Source organism: Coptis chinensis, chromosome 5 (genome assembly GCF_015680905.1).
Source record: "Coptis chinensis isolate HL-2020 chromosome 5, ASM1568090v1, whole genome shotgun sequence".
NCBI classification, from domain to species: Eukaryota; Viridiplantae; Streptophyta; class Magnoliopsida; order Ranunculales; family Ranunculaceae; genus Coptis; species Coptis chinensis.
In genome coordinates this window covers 20,307,244-20,330,079 of record NC_141460.1, presented here as the reverse complement: position 1 = coordinate 20,330,079, position 22,836 = coordinate 20,307,244, and the positions used below count along the sequence as shown (strand labels likewise).

Below are 22,836 nucleotides of genomic sequence, written 5' to 3'. Positions count from 1 at the left end.
CCGAATTCGAACCCGAACTCGATTATATCCGAAATTTAATATCTGAACCAGACCCGAACCCGACTAACCTGATCCGATAACACTAAAAATTCAAAAAAAAACCCAAAAATTATATCCGAACCCGACATACCCGAACCCGATTACATAAACGGTTATAAAAATCGACCTGATGTATTCGGTAATCGGGTCGGGTCGAATTTGGGTCTACCCGACCTGATTCCCTGCCCTACACATGATGGACACCTGTCATGTATAATTAATGGTTTACAAAACATGTGCTTATATGATGAAGTATCCAAATCTATATTAATATTTTGGCAATTATAAGTTGTTTCCAATTATAGTCTAATTTTTATGGGAAATTAGAATCATTGTCCAATTAAGGAAACTATCATCTCCTCCCTTTTCTCTATATATACACATGCCTCATAGTTGTGTATATGATGATGTTAAGAAAACGCATTAGGATTAGAGAAAAAGCTTAGGGTGAGAAACAAATTCTCCTTCGCCGTTCTACACGTTTGATTCATCTAAAGCTATGGATTAAGGTATGTTTATTTACGTTTAATTATTGATTTATGATTGTCATGATGTTGGTGAGTTCATGCGATTCAAGATCCTTGGCTTAAGTTTAAGAATATGTTTACATTGGACACTGCCAATGTCGGGTACACCATTCCAAAGTCAAAAAAAAAAAAACCCACGTGACACTCCCAATGTCTAATTTGAAGTAGGACGAATCAACATTTTGTTTTATATTCTTGCAGAATAATGATTTTGCTTTCTTAAGGAAATTCTTTCATTGTTGATTGCTTCTTTTCCTTGTCTTTTGTTTATGTGAATGTTTGTGTCTGTGATGTCCTGATTAAGTTTCGAAAGTATTTATTTTTTGCCCCACAACTGTGGGTTTGTCTCTGATTTTGCCATGAAATAGATTTCAGAATGGATTTTAGAGTTCTTCTAGTTGATTTTTGAATTTTCTTTTTTGAATTAATGTATTCTTCTTTTTGTGCTCTAGTTCTGAAATAAATTGTTATGTTAGTTCATGGTTCATCAACCTGGTGCATTGGAGGTAGGAGTACATCACAAATGTCATACTTTCATGTTGAGCATGCGTGTAATGTTTAAATCTGGGGAAGGTGGTTGGCACTGATTTTGAGGTGCTGGTGGAAGAGACGAGGAAGAATATGAATAAGAAGTTTGTTATTAGGATGGAGGTGGTGCATCTATTGCCAGTTAGATCTTAGGGAAAAGAAAAAGCATTTCAGTATTTCAGCAATGCCAAAGGGGTTAGCAATTCAAATAACAAATTATTCAGTATTAAGCTTCCAAACACGAAACACCACGAGATTTTGTCTACAACGAAATTGGCTTCAGAAAAAGCATGTTTAACCGGGAACAGTGTGTTGCAGACTAGCAGTTCATAGTGGGAATAAACTTCTCAAAGAGGCAAAACTAGCGTGAACATTAACTCACTACAATGACTCAATGATGATCACAATGTGTTTCGTGTTTGTCACTTGTCATGGCAAGTAGTGAAACAGATGAAAAAGAAAAGCTGAAACCCTTCTTGTAAGTCCCTCCTATCATTGGATGACATAGCAAACCTACCATGATTACTTTGTTATTTCTCTTCACTCGAAGTTGATTGTCCACCTAATCAGTGTTCAGTTTGCTGACAGTTTTTTGAAATGCATGGTACCTCTGTAACACTTCGAAATCCCTCAAGTTTGCTTGCTACTTCTTTCATTGTTGGCCTCTTTTTTCCAGCTGGTTTTAGACATTTTTTTGCAAGTTTGGCTACAGCTAAAATCTCTTCTTCCCTTGCCCCCGTCGATATCACAGTATCTAGAATTTGAAACAGACTGTTTTCTTTTACATATGTTATGAAATGCATGGCAAGGCTTTGGACTCCAGTTGTTGTAGAGAAAACTGGCTTCTCTCCTGTTAGCATGTCAGCAAGAAGTACACCAAAACCGTGAACATCACTTTTCTCCGTGAATTGGCCAGAACGAAAATACTTGGGATCCAAATATCCAAATGTCCCTTGCACAATTGCTGTTAGATGAGTTTTTTCAGATGGTACAGACCTTGAAATTCCAAAATCAGACAGTTTAGCTCTAAAGTTTTCATCCAAAAGTATGTTAGAAGACTTTATATCTCTGTGAAAGATTGGCACAGAAGCGGCAGAGTGTAAATAGGCGATTGCTCCTGCAATTTCTATGGAAATGCTTAAGCGAGTGTCCCAAGAGGAGGCTTGTGATCATCATCATTGTCATCATCGCCATGCAGATGGTTAGAGAGCGTTCCACTGGATATAAATTCGTAAACCAACAGACGAACTTCGGTTTCTAGACAGCACCCAAAAAGTTTTACTATATTCATATGATTTATGTGAGACAGAATAACCAATTCGTTGATAAATTGTTCTATTTGGCTTTCATCCACTATTTTCGATTTCTTGACCGCCACTATTTTACCATTTGGTAGCATCCCTTGTAAACTGTACCAAAACCTCCTTTACCAAGAATCCGACTCGCATTGAAGTTGTCTGTTGCTCTCTTAAGTTCTTCTATGTCATATATTTTTGCATTTTCTACGTTGTAGTTGTTTCGACCAAATATAATCAAAACACTAAGTGGTGACGAAAGAGATAAAGAACATAGAAACGTAGTAAAAAAGCGATGGTAATCGAGTGAATGATGAGACTATAACTTTCGGTTGCCTAGGTACCCAAATTATCGATGGGATCAAGTCTCATAGTTCTTTATGAAAAAACAGTTTTGTATTTATATGTGTAGAGTAGAGATTTATTGTAGCTCAAATAATTGTAATTGATCATGACTCTTAATTGATAATTATCTCTTTGATATGAAATGAATCTAGACATAAATTAATGTACATAAGTGGCAAGCCATGTGGCTAGGGTTCAGCCCTAGACACATGAGTTAATGGGTCTGCACATTGATTCATGATACTGCAAATTTGGCTTTAGCCTTGTCGATTAAACGAAAAAAGTGGAGACCCCTACTAATAGACGTTTGCCACGTAGGTGGGGGTCGAAACACCGCCCCCTCTTTGGAATGCGAACAAAGTTCATATGGCAAAAAAGAGAAGAAAAATCAAAGAAAAAATGGAATAAGAAAAGAGTGAGCGGAATGTATAACAAAGTGTCGTGTGAATGTAAACGATAAGAAAATGGACTGTCGGGAAAAAGTCGTAAATTATTGTGAACGAAATATTTCTTCGAGACGTCCTGAATGAATTTCTTCGAGGCCTAGTAAATCGTTCATTCTGCTGAAACAACGAAGGATAGGATTGAGACTTATGCCGCTGTGATAGAGCTTTTGGTCATCAGGAATTCCGGAGTATCGGTAGCTGCATGATCGTCGTCGATAGATACTGAGACATTATCAGTGTCAAGCTCGTTGGAATCATTTGACAGCATAAGTGGTTAATCCAGTGTTGTCCTCACAGCGACGACTTGAATTTCCATGGATAAGTATGCGATTGAATTAGGATGTCTTACATCATAACGCGCATACTGTATAATATTGATAGATGTAAAATTTCATGCAATTCGTTGAACTAAGTCCAAATAAATGTTCATTCTATCATTGCGAGCCGCATATTATCATTCAAAGTGGCTAGCGACTAACTTAGAATAATTAATCGTAACTTAGTCGCCCCCCCCCCGGAAGAGTTGTCATTATCAGTAAATGATGCTTTTTACTACTGCCATATAATGTGAAGCGTCAAAAACCCAAACGTAGAGACCTCCCAATTATGGCTTCATTCAGCTTCAAGATGACAAAACCAAGACCGGAACCAGACTTATTATGCAAACTATCGGTGTAAATATAACAATTAGCTGATATATCTTATAAGTATTTCAAGTCAGCGCCCCCGGGAGATAATGATAATTAGGGATCGACGTGTTCCTCATCGAGTAATGTGTTCGACATAGAAATATCATCGATAAGAAAATCAGCCATTAGCGAAACCAAATTTTGCCTCTTTTTAGTTGTATGAGCGTCAGAGACAATGTTGTAAGCGCTAAGATAATTTTTCTATTTTGCGACTCGATCCATAGACATTGCGAAAAAACTTGCGCAGCAGATATTCGATAAGTATAAACTTCGACTATTTATTCTTTGAAATAAGCTTAAGACATCTGACAGCATGAAACAAGGCCAATGTAGTTTTCGCAAAGCAAGAATGCCTCCATTCAGCTGATATAAGAACCGTATTAACAAATAATATAAGACGACCATCGTCACTATTAAACGACAATGGACAAATATGAATTAGATACGATTTGCTGAGATTCGTGAAAAGTAACCATTGCGAAGTCTGTATTTATTGTCTTGAACTCGTGGGTAACCATTGAGAACAACGAGAATCTAATTATCACCACTTAAACGATCCCACACGCAACTATGTTATTGGCATGTGTTAGTGTTACATTGTGGTGTGACAGATACAACACCATTTTCGAGAACTCGTGGATGACATTTGTTGCGAACAACCGGAATCTCATCCTCACCATGTAAACGATTCCACATGCTTTGATGTCGTTGACATGTGTTATGTTGTGGTGCGATAGATGTCACATCATCTTTGAGAGGAATTATTCATTTCAGATGACGCTTGTAGTAACTGTTCTATTTCCGATCCGTACATGCTTAAACTTTCGAATAAGTGCTTCTCGAGGTATTTGACTTATATTATAAGTATCAGATTGCGGAGACCATATCTCTGTGGAAAAGTAGTAATGTCGCGCGGCGCTGAAGAGGGGTAAGACGGGTATTTTTTTTGTCCGTTGTCGCCAGGTTGACTTTGAACATCATGGTTGGGTTGATTGACAGTAATTGTATCGGGAACTTGAGCTCTTCTAATATTCGTCATAATTTTTGCAGAATGTGATCAAGGGTGTTAAATAAGAACCGCAGACGGCGTCAATTATGTTTCGATCAAATATGATCAAAACACTAAGTGGTGACGAAAGAGATGAAGAACGTAGAAAAGTAGTGAAAAAGCGATGGTGATTGAGTGAATGATGAGACTGTACCTTTCGGTTGCCTATGTACCCAAATTATCGATGGGATCAAGTCTCAAGAACGTAGTTCTTTATGAAAAAATAGTTTTGTATTTATGTGTAGAGTATAAATTTATTGTAGCTCAAGTAATTGTAATTGATCATGACTCTTAATTGATGATTATCTCTTTGATATGAAATGAATCTAGACATAAATTAATGTACGTAAGTGGCAAGCCATGTAGCTAGGGTTCAGCCCTAGACACATGAGTTAATGGGCCTGTACATTGATCCAAAGTACTGCAAATTGGGTTTTAGCCCTGTCGATTAAACAAATAAAGTGGAAACCTCTAGTAATATACGTTTGCCACGTAGGTAGGGGTCGAAACAGTAGTCTCCTGAACAGATTTCTTGTTTCAGCAACAACCCTCCATTTCTCTTGAAAAACTTCTTTTTGATTTTCATGCGCTTTATTTTCCTTAGTATCTTTGTATACCGAGAAACCAAATGCAAGTAAAACAATTAGAGCTACGCCTACTCCAATACCTGCGTGATTCAAAAGGAAATGGTTGTTATTATTGTGCTGTCCAATCTTGTTTAACCGGAGTATATCAAGCCCTATTGAGTATGGACACCAAGATATAGTCCCGGCCAACACCCTAACGTGTATTCTGATGCATCAACTATCAGTTTTAAAACCCTCCGCCCAGAAGAAGGGTCTCTATCTTAAACTTAACCATTGTATGTCCAGGAATTTAATTAGAAACATTAATGTTGCTAACCAAAAACAAAATAAAAATACAAAATATATGCTCTTGTAAAAGATGAATCACTGTCAATGGATTTATGCTGGAGGAAAGGATCAAGTCACACCTATTAGGACCACTTTGGTCTGGCTAATTCCAGGTGTGCAACCCGATCCATCTCTTTTGCCGTCACCATGGTGCCCAGATGGACATGTACAGTAATAATCCCCATGTGTGTTGAAGCACTTAGCTTTGCTCATGCACTTGTTTGGACCCTCGCACTCGTTAATATCTGCTAGTCAGAACATCACAAACATGAATATCTGCTAATCAGAACATCACAAACATGAAAGAAACAGATTATTACAGAGCTAAATATTTACCAAGCAAAACCGCCCAGCCATAAAACACACCCCTCCCCTGCACTGTATTACGGAAATTTCTCCTTCATTTAGGTTGTTTGATAATATTCGAATTCCAACTTAGCTCCGAAAAAGGAGAAGTTCCAACTCAAAAACAGTGGAGGTGGACGCATATATATATTAAAAACAAGAAATTGGTCCAAGGCCTAATTTTGGGGAAAATGAAGTCCGGAGGACACGGTTTTTTGTGAGTAACTCACAAGGACAAATTTTGAGAAAAAGTAACTCACGAAACTACTATTTTAAAATTAGTAATCCTCAAGGACAAAATAAGTTGGCCCGCCTTTTTACGTTTTTAAAATGTCAATTATACTCTTCTATGAAAATAACTTTCAAGGACAAATGGCCCGGATTTAAAATAAATATTTTCCGATTTTACCTTTTCTGTCATTTTACTATAAACAATGAGTGTTCATACCTTCTGCTGGTATATAAATAATGATTGTTCATATCCAAATAAGTGAATGTACCTTATACAATATATTGATGTATGTTCATACCCAAAGGACTATGAACATTTAATGTTCATATCCAATTAATGTTTATACCCAAAGGACAAAGGACTATGAACATATATCCAATTAATGTTTATACCCAAAGGACAAAGGACTATGAACATTGAATGTTCATACCCAAAGACTATGAACATCGAATGTTCATACCCAATCAATGTTCATACCAAAGACTATGAACATTAAATGTTCATACCTAAAGGACTATGAATATTGAATGTTCACTATGAACATTGAATGTTCATACCCAATCAATGTTCATACCCAAAGACTATAAACATTGAATGTTCATGTATGGACATTAAACATTCAATGTTCATACCCAATCAATGTTTATACCCAAGGACTATAAACATTGAATGTTCATGTATTTTTTTTTTTTTTTTTTTCCGATAACCATTGAACATAGTTATTAGACCCAGCCCGAATACTAACCCGGTAAAGGGACTGAGTCAATGAGTCACTGGTTCAACCAGTGGGTTAGTGGTTTAACCAGTGGGTCACTGGTTCATAAATTAAGTAGAAATATAATTGAATTATTACTTGATATCACTAGTTTACTAGCCGTGCATTGGTTTTTAATCTACTCCCAAGTGACCAATGATCAAAACCATGCAGCTACGTTATTTTCAATTATTGTTGTATTTTCTCATCAAATACTATGCATAGTTATATTAATCATGACCCAGTAGTTCAGTCTAAACTGTGCTTGAACGTAAGGGTGGAATTTGAGCCGAGGGCTCGGAGCTCAGCTTGGGCTTGGCTCGTTTAAGCTCAGCTCGAGCTCGCTCGTTTAACTATATGAGCCGAGCTCAAGCTCAAATTAAAGCTCGTGTAACAAATGAGTTTGATGAAGTTTGGCTCATTTAGCTCAAATAGTATATTTATAGTGTAAAATAACCGAGCGGCTTGGGCTCGGCTCGAGCTCGCTCGTTTACTATATGAGCCAAGCTCGGCTCGAGCTCGCTCGTTTACTATATAAGCCAAGCTCGAGCTCAATTTAAAGCTCGTGTAATTAGCGAGCCGAGCTTGAGCATGGTAAAGCTCGCTTGTTTAGCTCGAATTCTACCCTTACTTGAACGATCTACTGAGCGACCCAACCCATTTGGGTGACCGGTTCAACAGAGTCAAATTTGACCCGGTTCAACAGAGTCAAACCATCGGGCTAGGTCTGATAATACTGCCATTTTATACCCAAAGAGTATAAACATTGAATGTTCATACTAAATACACCGGGTCATTTCTTCTAAGCCTTGAGAGTTACTGTTTTGGCATTTTTGTTATTGAGAGTCACTCCTTGTATGAAAAAAGACTACTTCACAACTACAAAAATGACGTTTAAAAATAGAGTAGAACTCTTGGAAGTTAGAAATTGGAAGTTTTAGAAGTTACGACTTTTAAGACTAAAGGGAACAAAGTTCAATTCTTTGAAAGTTGAAACGATGCATCAAGTTCTTCACTCAGAAATTGGATGAGCTGAAGAGCACGACGAGTTTGAAGAAAACACGCGTAGGTCAAGGTCTGGATTGGATTAAAACGCCATATTTGTACTCATTACCTCAGAAGTTGGATGAGCTTAAGAGCAAGACGAGTTGAAGAAAACACCCGTTGGTCGAGCTCTGGATTGGAGTAAAATGTCATATTAGGACTGTTAACGCAACTAGTAAATTAGTAAATGTGCTCACGTTAGTCACATCTCACTGCCGGAAGGATGAAGTTATACAGAGAGAAATTTGTTTGTTCTCCTAGCAATATAGGAGGATGAGATCAAGTTATAACCATGAGGCAAATATGGGTTCCCTTGATAACCTTCTAAGCAACGACAACGAAGTCCTGGCCCGTGGATTGAGTCAATACATTCGCTGTGATTCCCACATCTGAAATTACTTCCGTCCCTTCTTCGTGCCTCTTTGCATGTTTGTTCGCCCATAGCCCAATTTAGTGAAACAGTTGCCTGAATAGCCGCTAGTGAACTGTTTTCATCTGGTTCATTAAAGGAGACACTACCTTCCTCAGCCACGAATGCTATTTAAAAATCACTATAATCGGAACGATAGAATGATCTGTTGTGTTGTTGATTGGCAACCAGGCAATGCTTCTTCTGTACGTGTGCATAAGTCAATGGCACCCATATCCATACAAGTAAAACATTTTGCAACCTTGGTCTTAAAATAACCATCTCCTCCCCTCAAATGGCCATACAAATAGTGAAATAGGTAGGTGTACAGAAGAGTTGGAAGAAATATATGTGACTCAGGAATAAGGCTGTCTTTCTCTTGCAGTGGCAAACTGAGTGTTGGTGTCTTTTTAAAGGACGTCCAACACCAGAATCAATCCTTCACCAAAGCAACTTTTGAAAAGTTAAGTCAAAGTGCCTTAATTAACATTCATAATATACACTTTAGAGGATTTACAGCTATCGTGATCGTATTTGTCTTCCTTGTCATTACAAAATAAAACTGATAGAAAACTTTTTGACAATGTAGAGGACGATATAGACAATGTTTTGTTTTTTTCTCCTCTCTGAACAATTATCAACTATTGTAAGAGAGGATGCTGAAGGACACAACTATCATGGGTTAAAATGAATGCTGGTTAGGGGTCAGCCATAATCCCAGCTTAATTTTTTTTTAAAAATTTATAAACTTTAAATTACTATTTTACCCTTCAAAAGTTAAAAAAATAATAAAATATGAAGGACCAAAATGCCCCTACATCCACGCACATTCACTATTCACTCAACCCCTCGTTTTTCTATATATATATAAATAAATTAAAAAAAAATTATGACTATGAAACCAATTTTTAGTAAGAAAAAAGAACATAGAAGACTATGGAAGTGGATTTCATTATCGCCACCACCTTCATGTTGGCTGCTTTTGGAACAGTTGAAAATTGTTCATCTCATTTTATACTGCTATCTTATAACTCAAATAGAACATAAGCCCACAATTGCTCAATTTCTTGTTTATTTAGATCTCTTTGGCCGCGCTTGGAAGCCAGTAGCCAATTATTTGAATACAATTCAAGGATTTGGAAGGCAGTTTCATACTTTCATCACTAAAATTCCTGCCCGAGAGGCCGAGAAGATGCAAAAACAGAGACATTTACACTTTCATTGTAGCAGAAAAATTCTGAATGAAAATTAGAGTCTACTCCTAACACATGGTCGAGTTCTGGTCATCTTTATTGCGTCTCTGATGCTACCTATTACTGGTAGCTGTTTGCTTGAGTTAGGGCCGTAAAAGGATATCCTGTCCGTAATGACTCTGCTAACTTTTGTGCGCCAAAGAAAGAAATCAAAATCAAAATCAAAATCAAAATCCTATGGTGTAAAGCAAATGTCCTGTAGCACCACTCCAACTCAGTCAAATCTTCACTTCACCTAACCATGAAGTATGATTGTAAACTAAATCATAATTCCAAAAATTAATGTGAAAAAAAAACTTGTCATGCTTACTGTGCGGTTTAGGCAACTTTCCAGGATTGTCATTCCTAAACTATTTAGATTTTACTAAAATGAATTTTCCTTTTTCTACCCATTCTTGGCACTAAAATCAACAAAGAAACACAAGTTATCTTGTGTCCGATTGGTAAGCAAACATTTTTTCAGGTAAACAAATGATATCATAAAAGTATCCTACTCTATTTATTTTTTAAGTACTTAAAAGAAAACATAATAAACGGAACACTACTACTCTAAAATGTAAATAGAGTAGGATATTTCTACGTAAATCGACCGATCTGAACCATGTAAAATGCTCGTAACAAAAGCTGGATACCCATAAAATCTGGAACACTCTTGTTTCAGCAGTGAATCGAAAGATTATGACCACAAGACATGAGAAAACATACGGAGGCTGTGGCTCAAAATTTCAAGTGAGAAAAGCTTTTGATATTCTGACTGAAAAGCATCGGAACTCCGAATATATAAAGTCTCAGCTGATGATCATCTTGTCAAGGAAAGCCGCTTGCTCTGGAAAATACTCTGTTAATTCGTCCTTGGTCACCCAAACATGATCCTCACTCTTTCCAATCCTAAACTTGTTGGTAGCAATTACTTGGGACTTGAAAAAGAATCTCTGAGGAAAACAAACCAGAAGCATTGAAAAAAAAAGGAAAGGTTAAACAGTGTCATCCTTCCTTATAAAAAAAAACAGTGTCATCCTTTTGAAATGAAGGACATGGAAAGAACAAATGTTCAAGTCACATGACTTATTGGGGAAATCAAAAGTTGCAATGATATATATCATCTGTCTGTCTCGCATTGAGCTTTTCCTATAAGAAAGTACACAGTAAAGATTGCACATTACACAATCTCTTATATAATGTTCCATCTTTATCATCTGTCTGTCTCACATTGAGCTTTCCCTATAAGGAAGTACACAGTAAAGATTGCATATTACAGAAGCACTTATATAATGTCTGATCTTTATCATCCGTCTATCTCCAATACAGAATCTCTTATATAGTGTTTCTAAGGACTTGTTTGGTTTAGTGCTGCTAACAGATGAACTCATCTTGTCAGTAACATTAAGTTGCTGACCCATTATGCAAAAGGTATGACATCACAATGAAATGTTCTGTCTGCTTATAGAATTGCTAGTTCAGACTCTATTTCACCATAACACAAAAGAAGGACCAAAATAGAGATTACTAAATTCCTCAGTTTTTTAACAAACTCTACCTCCCTGCATCTTCAAATCATCATATGTTGCTGCGGTAAAAGAGAATTTTGCCAAAAGTCGATAACAGATCCTCAAAACATCATTAAGGATGCATAACTATGACTTTCAGCCTAGACTATTCTTCAGTATGCAAAGCAACGACTGAAGTAACAAACTACACCTTTGACGTATCCACTATTGTTTCTTTTTGAGAAAGAAACTTTAACATTGCAAACCAATAATAGCCTATGTTACATGGACACACCAAGTTTAAAAAATAAATCGTGTTGGATACGTATACACGTGTCCGTGTCATGTGATATACCTCAGTTTTGGATATTCGTAGTGTCAGACACTTCATATCCATGTAAATTTAACTTAGATAATAGCAGATCATATAGTTTAGAGGAAAAACATAATTTGGACAAATTTATAAAATCAGTGGTAGCGATAATATGCATCTCAGAAGCATCCAAATATCCACTTAAACGCATCAAATAAAAATAAAATAAACATACCTTAAAGGACGGAGTATCAGGCATATCATCCGTTGGCTGTATCACCATATGACCCATAGGAGCATTCCCAACGAAGTATGTGTAGGAGAGGTCTCCAAGAACAGATTTTAAGGCTGACGCAATATAAAGAGTTAAAACTTGAAAATATAAAATAGGAAAAAAAAAAAAAAGAAAATCGAATGAAACCAACAAACAATAGTGGACTTTTACCTTACGAAGTGTCTCTTCATGCTCTGTTTGGTTCGGTGCAATGGGTTGCATTTGCACCCCTTTCCCTCTAACTTCCCATTTACTGGTGTTTGCATTTGCATTTACGAAGTGTCTCTTCTTCTTCTTCTCCTCCTCCTCCTCCTCTTATACATATGAATAAGACAGAGGCCAAACCACTATTGGGTTATTCTTTTATTAAGAATGGCAAGTTGGCTGGATTTAAAGAAAAGCTAATCAGTCCAAGATAATACGGCATTTCCTGTAATTTATCATTCTATACTGCTTTGGTGGGATAAATGATATATCATGAATGTAACCAATGTGCCTCCTTGGCGCATAAAATTATGCGAATTAGGAAATTATAAGGTTCAATCATGTATTTATTGACTACAGAATGTACTTAAAAATAATTTCAACTGGAAGTGGTGGAACACAGAAACTCTTGTGATGTTTATCTTTTGCAATCAAGGAAAACTTAATCCTAATGGTATATGTCAAATGCTGCACAGTTGCAGCAGAGATTAATTTCACATGCTCATGTTTCAACTTATTGTTTTCTGTCTCTGTTTCTTTTTTGAAGTGGAATTGTCTCTTTCGTATTTTTCTGTTTGCACCAGGAAACATGAACTTATGTCCTTTAAAATCTTTCGTATCAAATAAGTGGAGAAACTGAACCCCTTTATTTTTGTAGACTATCTCACAACTCCAAGTACTCTAAAAATGTGAAAGAATCGCTAGAAATATTTGATCAACATTTTTATCCAAGCCTTATAAAAAACTTGAAGCATAATTTACACGTAAGGTGGAAACTATTTTTGTTTGTATATTTATGGACTTGGGTTTTCCATGCAAGGCTTATTTTTGCCATTTTAAAAACACAAAAGAAGTTGAAGGCCTGCTAATATATGTGCCTAAGCCATAGGAGAGTAGGGGACTATAGGAGTAGGTCCTGGTAAAGTGAACAATTAACTGTCTTTTGTATTACTACTTCTAGAACAAATCTCCATGAGTTAAAAAACAGGAGGCCCTGAAATCCAAAGTGTTTACTACTTACTTTTATATATGATAATGTTAAATACTCCTCTTGATCAATTTTCTCTACTGGCAGATAATCGTATAGAAGTTATGGATAATTGTGAAGATGAGGAGCGAATTAGAGAGGTTGTTGCTGTCGCTTGTGCAAGCGTTGCACATGTAGCAACAATATTTACTGCATACTTTTCTTTTAACTTACCAAGAGAACCTTATGTTCATCATGTTGCCGAACGAAATGCATATATCGACTCAATCATATATAATGATGAAAAGTGTCGTAAAAATTTACGAATGGGAATGGAGTCATTCCATCGACTCTGTTTGTTGGTTAGGGAAAAAAATCTACTGGAAGACACGCGAAATTGTCAAGTTAAGGAAATACTAATGAGATTCCTACATTTACTTGGGCATGATGTGAGGCATAGTGTGATGTCGGGTCGATTTTTCCGATCAAAAGAGACTATTTGTCGACAATTTAATGAAGTACTTGTTGATGTTTTGAAATTGTACCCATGCTTGGTAGCTAACCATGGAGAAGCCATACATGGTGGAGGAACCCCATCTGTAATCGTAAGTGATGTTAGATATGCACAATATTTCAAAGATTGTTTGGGAGCACTAGATGGTACTCATATTAGAGCTACTGTTCCAGAAGAGGATGTAGAAAGATTTAGGAGTGGTAGGAAGGACTTTACTTCTCAAAATGCGTTAGCAGCTTGCTCATTCGACTTGAAGTTCACATATGTACTAGTTGGCTAGGAAGGGACTTTTTGACATGACCAAAGAGTTTTGGATAACGCTTCGTTACTAGACCTAATCCATTTGTTATTCCTTCCGTAGATATCTATAACATTATATTTTTGGTTGATTGTTACTACCTAAAAGTACATGTAATAACTATGTGTATAACTTTGATTTTTATTTTATAGGTAAATACTACTTAGGTGACGCGGGATATGGTAATGAGCCTGGGGTCTTAACTCCATATCGGAATACAAGATACCACATTAGTGAATACATTACTATTCATGAGCCTCGAAACTTTAAAGAGTTGTATAATAAGCGGCATTCGCAACTTAGAAACACAATTGAGAGGGCTTTCGGAGTATTGAAGAAGCGGTGGCCCATGTTATCAGCTCATTCCCATTATTCATACAAGTCACAAGTTAAGATAGCTATGGCGTGCTTCATACTCCACAATCACATAATGGGTGTTGACCCAAAGGATCCGATTATTAAGGAAACAGACAAATAAATCCTAGCATCTCGACAACAAGTTGGTTCTTCATCAAGTCGTAATAGCCAAGAGCAGTAGATCCGTCAAGTAGTAATAGCCAACAACCTACATTTAGAAAATTTGAACAAGCTCGATGGCTACAATTTAGGGACAACACTGCTAACAAAATGTATATTGACTATCAAAACTACAAACAACGTAGAAATGCGGGAAGAAATGCATAAGTATATATAGTTTTTATTTTTTTTATTTTTTTTTTGTCTTATAAGAGATTGGTAGCAGACTTCAATGTATACTCATTGTTTTGTTTGTGTTTGTAAATTCGCTTAATTGAATGTGTGATTTTAATTGATATTTTCTTTAAGTGCACTTGTCTCTCTCTCACTCAGTGTGTACAATTGTTGTGAATTTGTTGCTTAATTTATATTACAGATATGGCCGACAAAGTACCCGAAGTAAAGACTGAAAAGGAGAAGCAAATAAGTTGGACTTTTTCCATGGATGCTGCACTAACAGAAACTTTCCTTAATGCATATGGGCAAAACAAGAAACATGGTAGGGTTTGGGATGAAGCAAGTATATACATCGATCCAATTGGCGATTGGCCAAAACTTCAAGAGCAAGTTGAAAAGGCTCATATCACGAAATTTGAATCGTCTAATGAGGAAAGAGTACAACTCTTTTACTTGATTTAAGCGTCAAGAAGTAGATTCGGCTGGGACCCAATTAAGCAAACAATCCAAAAGCTCCTCCTTCAAATGGATTGAGCTCCTAGTCGATCCCAGGTAAGTTGCATTTGTACTTGTTTCTTATGTTATCCCTCTTACGATAAAATCCAAATTAACTATTAGTTTTACTGAGTAAATAATAAACTGATGAAAAAAAAAATGGGGCCAAAGACATTTCTTACGAAGCACTGCCAAGTGCTGAGGCTAAGTGGTTGTAGCATATCTGTTTATGAAGTATTGTTTTGCGTGGTTACTACTTCTACGGTTCCTCTGACAATGAACTGTGACAAAAAATGAGGCAGACAATGAGCTGTGACAAAAATGAGCATATCTGGTCTTAGTTTGTTTTAACTGAGCCGAATAGACGGTTATGAGTGATCAATCTAGGCACTGTAGTCTAAAGGAAAATAGAATCGTTTCTTAGGTTGCTAGTTTGCTGTAAATGCTTCCATGTAAGTTTTGGTTAGAATATGGATGTTGAAGTAAATAAGTAAATTAATGATGTTTCAAGTCGTAGATGTTTTGAGGAGGAAGTCCTTCAAAAAATTGTAGGTGCTTCTACAGTTCTACACTTCTACCTGTAAATTCCTTCCAAAAAGAAAATGCAAATGCAGCTAAAATATTAAGTTTTCAATGGCACCATATTCTTCGCTGTATTTCATATTTTATGTTAGTTTCCCTTTAGAAATGGAATATATGCTAACTACTTAGAAGCTGCAACAGTCTCTGTTTTCGTTCAAAACTAGAGTCTTAACCGAAAATCCTACAAACACTTGAACAGACAAGTTTTAATCATTCAAAGTAATCATTCAAAGTACTGATAAACTGAACCATACATTTGCTTTTTATTGTTGAACACTTGAACAGACAAGTTTTAACCGAAAATCTTAATCAGAAAAGCATACATAAAAACCAAGATACATACAGTATCTTTACCAATTCAAAAAACAAGAAAAGCATACATAAAAACCAAGTTACATACAGTATCTTTACCGAGTCAAGTGACCATTGCAATGCCAAAACAAATTTATACAGAAAAAAATGATAAACAGAGGGGCATGAAAGGGATAAAATAAGAAGGGGAAGTCGTATATAGGTGTTTATCTAGTTACTAGTTTTGGCCTTCGATGTCTATGGAGTTAGCCCCATGGTTTTCCTCGTCTTCCCAACAAACAAATCCTCATCTTAACACAACTTTTCTTCATCGGTATTAGAGATGTATTTCATCCTATTAAGCTGTAGAAATAACGTGTAAGTTTATTATTTTATTTATTTATTTATTAGTGTGTTTTTTTTTTTTCAGAAATCAAATGAAAAGTATAAGGGATTTCGCGATAGGGGGCCAAAGTGGCCTCTTGATCACTTGGCTATTATCTTTGGCAACACATACACATCCGGATCCTACTCAGTTGGAGGCATAGACTCTGTTGATCTAACCCATATGGATAGTGTGCCTGACTTGAATGTTGAAAATGAAGAAAATAATCCCGTTGGTTTAGGAGAAGGTGAAACAAAAATGGTAATTTGAAAACGAAAAGTCCTCGCCATGTCGAAAAACACGTTGGAGGAGAAAAGGCCACATGGTAAGAAAGTGAGAGTGGTTGATGAAGTGAAAGAGATTGTTCAAGATATGACAAGTGCAATAGGTGATCTTAAAAGTTGTTGATCCCGCAGCTTCGTCGTGGAGTATGTGTCGTGAGCAAGTTATAAAGATTGAAGGTTTTACTAAACGATATTTAAAGAAGGCTTACACAATCCTAATGAGGAACCCCATTGAGAAAGAAATCTTCTTAGGCGGAGATTTGGAGCTCAAACAAGAAATGGTAGAGGAACTTCGTGATCTAATTGGAGATATTTGATTTCCTGTTTTTATTTTTTAGTTGGGAGTTTAGAAATAAATTTGTTGGATATGTAAATAGATGGGTTTAGTAGTTTTCCCCCCCTTTTTTTGTGTGCTTAAGCTTGGATTTTAACAAATGTGTCATTCAATGCTTAGATTCATTGAATTACATTATTCAAATATTTGTTTGTTCGTTATAAAATTATTATTATTTCATTTTTTAAGTAATTAATGATCCAATGTTCATGTGCATAGAATTATTTTGTTTACTCAAAATGTGAACCAATTCAATCACAAAATTTGAATGAGTGATAAAAAATAGAATGCAATAATATGTATTTTGCACTGATTTATATGCATTGCAGTGAACCAATCACAAAATGCTTATTTTGCATCTATTTGCAAAGGGTGAACCAAGCAACTGTAAATGAAGTACCTTGCAAGTTGATGCATTGCAATAAGATGTATTTGCATTTTTTTGCAAATTGCATTCAGGTCCAGCGAACCAAACAGAGCATTCAGTTTCATAGACCTTTTCCGAAAATGCAAACAGGATTTCCTCCAGGACATCCATATGTAGCACCATAGAGGAGAAGATAAAGTCTTCTGTCGAGTGCTCTCTGTAACGATCTAAACAAAAACAAGGAAAGGAACGATTAGCAAAAGAAAACTTGAGAAACAAAATTGTTACATTTTAACGCAAATATGAGCTTCCAAGCTTTTGTCACCACGTCATGGTGTAAGGTACAATTGTCAAGAATTACTGAGTCATATTCCTAAACAGCACGCACATTCATTATTTATGAGTCATATTAGCAATATGACAACCTATAAGTTACAGGTAAGTAGAAGGCACATGATCAGCACCATGTCCAAGTACAGAGGCTAAGGCATGAATCTCTCCCACCTCCCCAAAATATAACACCTTCCTCTAAGAGAGAATGGTAACACATACCCCGGACACAGCTACAAAACACAGAGGATGCCTCAAAACCACCTAACCTGCTCAATATCATCCCTTAAATAGGGAATAATATCATCTAACAAATTGAAGATGAGAAATGAGCAAGGTGGTATTGTCAAGAATGAATCAAGAATCCTCGAACCACATAATCTCAAACCTAAACAGGGTAGATCTTTTATGTTAATAATGAAACTAGGATCCTCAAACCACATAACCTCAAACCTAAATGGGGTTGTCCTATTTATATAGATCCAGTCACTACATTTCCAGTCCATTTTTCATAAGGAGAAGTTTCAACATGCAAACGAAGGAATCTGGTAGTAAGGGATCTCAAGCCCTAAACAAATAACATAAACTATAAACTGCAAATTGTTAGACAATTCAATTAGGATTTGGATTACGTTGTCTGGGAGTTGGTCCTAGTTATTTATTTATTTGAAGCTTAAAGAAACTTATTTCTTAACTAATGTTGCTCCCTTCTTACTTGAACACAAACTGTACTCCATTGTTTCCATTAATACTATTATGCTGCTTGTTCCACCTTGAGGGCTATCTTAAAAGGCCGTCAACACTGGTATAAGCAATTAAGCACATCTCCTACCGAATGGGACTAAGCATTATGTGATGGTTGTGCTAAATGCCCCAGACCGGCCAGACGCTAAGATACCCTGGTCAACCATCACAAGTAGGCTAGGCACCTTCCCAACGTCCTTATCCCACACTAGACAGGCAACCCATCCACCAGCCATCAGGTGAAGCATCTAAGGTGCCTACTGGCTCACAAGTCACAAATGTAGACAGCATTAGCAATATCAAGACGAGTCTAGTCCCAATTGTAACAAACTGCCTCATAGAAGGATGATGTATCCTCAACTTAGCCACCCACAAGGTGTGGGGTTACTTAAAGGGCTTCCACACTAGCAGAAACATATCTCCCACTTATAGGAAAGAATCTGGAGAGACCCCTATCTGATGGTACAAAGGCACTTAGTGTAGCCATCACCCTCACAAGGAGGCTAGGCACCTTTCAATCATCTTTCAGGGAAAAAAAAAAGCTCTAACATGGTAATTGGATAAATTCATTGTATAGAAACTTCAAGAAATCAATCACAAACATAACATGGACCTAGTGTTTACCTAGGAGAAAGTTTAACAATGTGACATATACTCTTCAAAGAGAATCTGAAATGCAATTTAGAGTTATACGTTTTGAACTAGAAAGTTAAGTCTGTAAGATTATTTAGAAGAAAATAAATAAGAAAGCCTCAAAGCACTAGCACAAGCAATATAACAACAACTTGCTACCTCCTATCATTTTTTTTGTCAGCTTCAGTGACTCGTGGAGCTGGGTACAAAGTCAATTTGGTAGTCACCTTTTCCCCTGTATAGAAGTTTGTTTTCAGATTACAAATCATGAAATGAAACTAAGAATATCTAAATTTGACCAGTAGTTAAACATACATGAAAACAATCACCAAAATGGGAATCATGAAGTAAAGATTGGGTTCAGATCATAAAAAAAGAAGCATACATCTCACAAAGTCACAAGTTAATCAATGTAATAAAAAACTAAACATTTACAATTGCAAATGAAGTTAAGATAGAAACTTCACTAAACCTTCCAACTTGCCGAAGAAGAAATAATCAAGTAAATGAGAAAACAAAAACCCTAATTCTTGTGTAATTTTTCCCTTTCAAGTCATATATATACAGGTGCCTTGAAGACAATGGGCAAATGCATATTAACTTGCCTTTTTTCTTACTCATTCCCACTCCAAACATTAACTAGTCATATTATAAATAAAATAAAAAGAAATACCTAGCATCAGACTTGCCTAAAACCTCCTTCGATATTGTTGCGTCCAACGATACCTAAGCAACAATAACAAAACCATCCATCATCCAATTTAACAAATTCAACAGACAATTAAATAAATAAGAAATCTGGCTGCTTACGAGAATTCTTGAAAAGCGTAAACAGCGGGGTCAATTTTGGGAATGACAACAGGTAATCTCTCAAACAATACGGACACCATTATCTTATCTGACGAAGAAGATGCTGACGTCGACAACCCTACTCTTGTTGACCCCGTTCTTCTTTTTAGAGAATGAGATAAAAATGCCAACCCCCTCTGCATTTTATTGTCACTATTGTTCACTGGTGAGTGAGAAGTGAGAAGTGAGATCCCCAATCAACCTGTCAAAATTAGTAACATCAAAAAAAATCCATTTAAAATTGCAGCAAACGATTACGCAATTACGCTCCAGGGAAAAGGTACATAAAAGCATCGAAGTAATTAAACCTCACAAACCAACGTTTTACTAATCGCATATCGTGATCAAGGAAGCATCAAACTACACAAATAAAATTTAGCCCAAGTAAAGTTGAAACTTTATAGACATATAAACATCACTTCCCATCACCATTAACTTTAAAGACACAATAGCAGTAAACAAAAAAACAAAAACAAAATTACTTATCGGAATTCATACCAATGTCTAAGATCCAAATTCAGCTACAAGCGGAGAAACTGAAATGTAGAGTAAGCATGGAAGAGGGGACACGCTCGAAGGAAAAAGGAACTGCTATTGTAAGAGAGTCGGCCACAAACAAGTTCTAAGTGGTAAGCAGCAGTAAAATTGTTCTTTACATAACAGTATAATTACATGGGCACACGAATATCGTACCAACATCAAGTCACAATGACCTAACTAATTAATCAAAGACAATCGAAACCGAATTTAACAAAAAAAATAACCTAACTAATTAATCAAAAACAAAACAGCAAGAAATAGTAAATCGAATATATTTTAGATTTAGGGGTGGAGAAAACTTACTAGCAGGAGGAGAGAAGAATGAGAGGAGAGAGGAGAGAAAAAGACGTGCGCTCTGAAAGTTTACGATGAAGAGAAAATAGTTCCTTAGCTTCTTTCTTCTTCTTTTTTCCGCTAAGCTATTGTGCTGCCAAAAAATGGAATCTTAAATATAAATATAAACAAGTATGGAAAACATTGAATTTCACTCTGTTTGTCGCTTCTCGTTGAAATGTTGATATATACAATTCACCACACTTCCAAGACTCTTTTGGAAGCAGTGCATGCTTTTTTTGAAGCATAATTAGCTTGGTTGTATACTAACTGGTGTGGAGTTTGAAGGGCAGATAAAAGCATAACTACATTTCCAACGCTCTCACACACTTCGCCTCTCGCTCTCCTGACCAGAAATAGAGAGAGCTTTGTATCTGAATGTTGAGAAAATCAGGGTCGTATAGGAATCGATCCTTGCCAACCAATGAATTATCTCCTTGACGTTCATATCTAAAACAAATATAGAAACAATAAGCAGAAAGGAGGGGGAAGAGTTCACGTAACATAGAGACGTTCAACCAACAATACACTGGGAAACATCAAGAATTAACGCTACCCTGGGAGATCCCCCAACAAACTGTCAGACGATTGGTTGACCATATCCATCTCGATCATCATGCATTACCCCCTACTAGATGGGCCAATTAGGATTTCCCCCAACTAGATCGGGAAATTAGGGTCTCCTCCCTGAGTATACCTGAGAGGGGAGACTGGGGTGTAATACGGGGCGGGGCGGGTCAAATAGTGATGAGGTGGGGCGGGACAGGTTTAGGGGATACAAATCCAGTGGACGGGGTAGGGCAGGACGGGTTGAAGTGTGATGTCTTACTACCATCACTCGGCCCGTTGGGTCAGCTTACGGGGCGGGTTTTGGACGGGTCATCCGGGTCAATTTCATCCAAAAAAAACTTTCTAATTCTGCAAGTAATATATTTCCAATTCACAACATAGAGAAAAAAAATTGAATCAATCAATAAAAAAAAAAAAAAAAAAAAAAACTTGAATTTGAACCCAAAACCATATATGTAAATTTGAAACTTCTTTCTGGTGATTTACCATTTGTAAATTGATTATTTTCCATAGTATGATAAAATGAAAATGGGAGCAAGGATCTATGGTACAAAACAATAAAATAAAAACTAAAAGAATTCGAAATTAATACAAGGATGAATGATTCTTCTTCCCAAAAATTCGAAAGTTGAATTTGAACTTTTGATATTTGCCCAATATTCAAACTTGAATATTTGAAATTGATGTTGAACTCATAAGTTTGTGTTCATATCTCCCAAATTCTTACAAAAGTTAAAAGAAAATATAAACAAAATACAAAAATATTAGAGTTAGAGTCTTGAAATTGTGTGGGTCAACGGGGTTGGGTCAACGGCTTTTGACACGGTGCGGGTCGGGCGGCTTGACGGGTCGGGTTTGAGCATAGAACCTACACCCATAGCCCGACCGAAGCGAAACGGTGGTGGGCTGGCAGTCCGTTTTCGGTCGGTCTTGGGTTTGGGTGGCGGGTGAAGACCGGGTACCCTACCGGATAATGGGTCAACGGTTTTTTTTTACACTCCTAGGGGAGACCTTAATCTAGTTGGGGGAAATCCTAATTGGCCCATCTTGTATGTAGGGGGTAATACTAGTTAACCCAAAAATAAATAAAGAAGTATGTGCTCGATTGGAATGACGAATCCATCCAATATGGTTTATTTTCATTTACTAGCATTTTGAGTTAACACTTCATCCATATCTTTAGAGCATATTTAGGAGAGAAACCCAAAAAAATACTAAATTTTTTAACCAAACCAAATACCAAACCAAAAAAACACCAACCAACTTCAAGAGAAACATCAAATATTCGACATCAAATGACGCGGTTTTGGATAAACCGCGCCGTATAGCCCACGCAGCTTTTTCAAAACCGCGCCACTGAAGCCCATCTTAGAAGCCCAAGCCCACGTGGTTTTCCAGAAACCGCGTGCTATAATCTTTTAACCCTCTAATCCTGCGAGGTTCTTTTCATTTTTCATGTTCCCTCTAATCCTAAACTCATC

At 36.6% G+C, this 22,836-nt stretch overlaps 2 pseudogenes across 1 annotated transcript; both read right to left on the bottom strand.

Moving 5' to 3' along the window:
• Positions 1–1,660: 1,660 nt before the first annotated feature.
• Positions 1,661–8,850, bottom strand: LOC147497038 (wall-associated receptor kinase-like 9; annotated as a pseudogene).
• A 1,457-nt stretch (positions 8,851–10,307) lies between these two features.
• LOC147497037 (uncharacterized) lies at positions 10,308–21,095 on the bottom strand (annotated as a pseudogene). Its single transcript, XR_015196793.1, has 7 exons — positions 20,756–21,095; positions 19,874–20,114; positions 19,737–19,789; positions 19,223–19,298; positions 17,480–17,583; positions 11,904–12,016; positions 10,308–10,800 (listed from the first exon to the last, which is right to left on the bottom strand). The product of XR_015196793.1 is annotated as an uncharacterized LOC147497037 (transcript).
• Between the last annotated feature and the right edge of the window lie 1,741 nt (positions 21,096–22,836).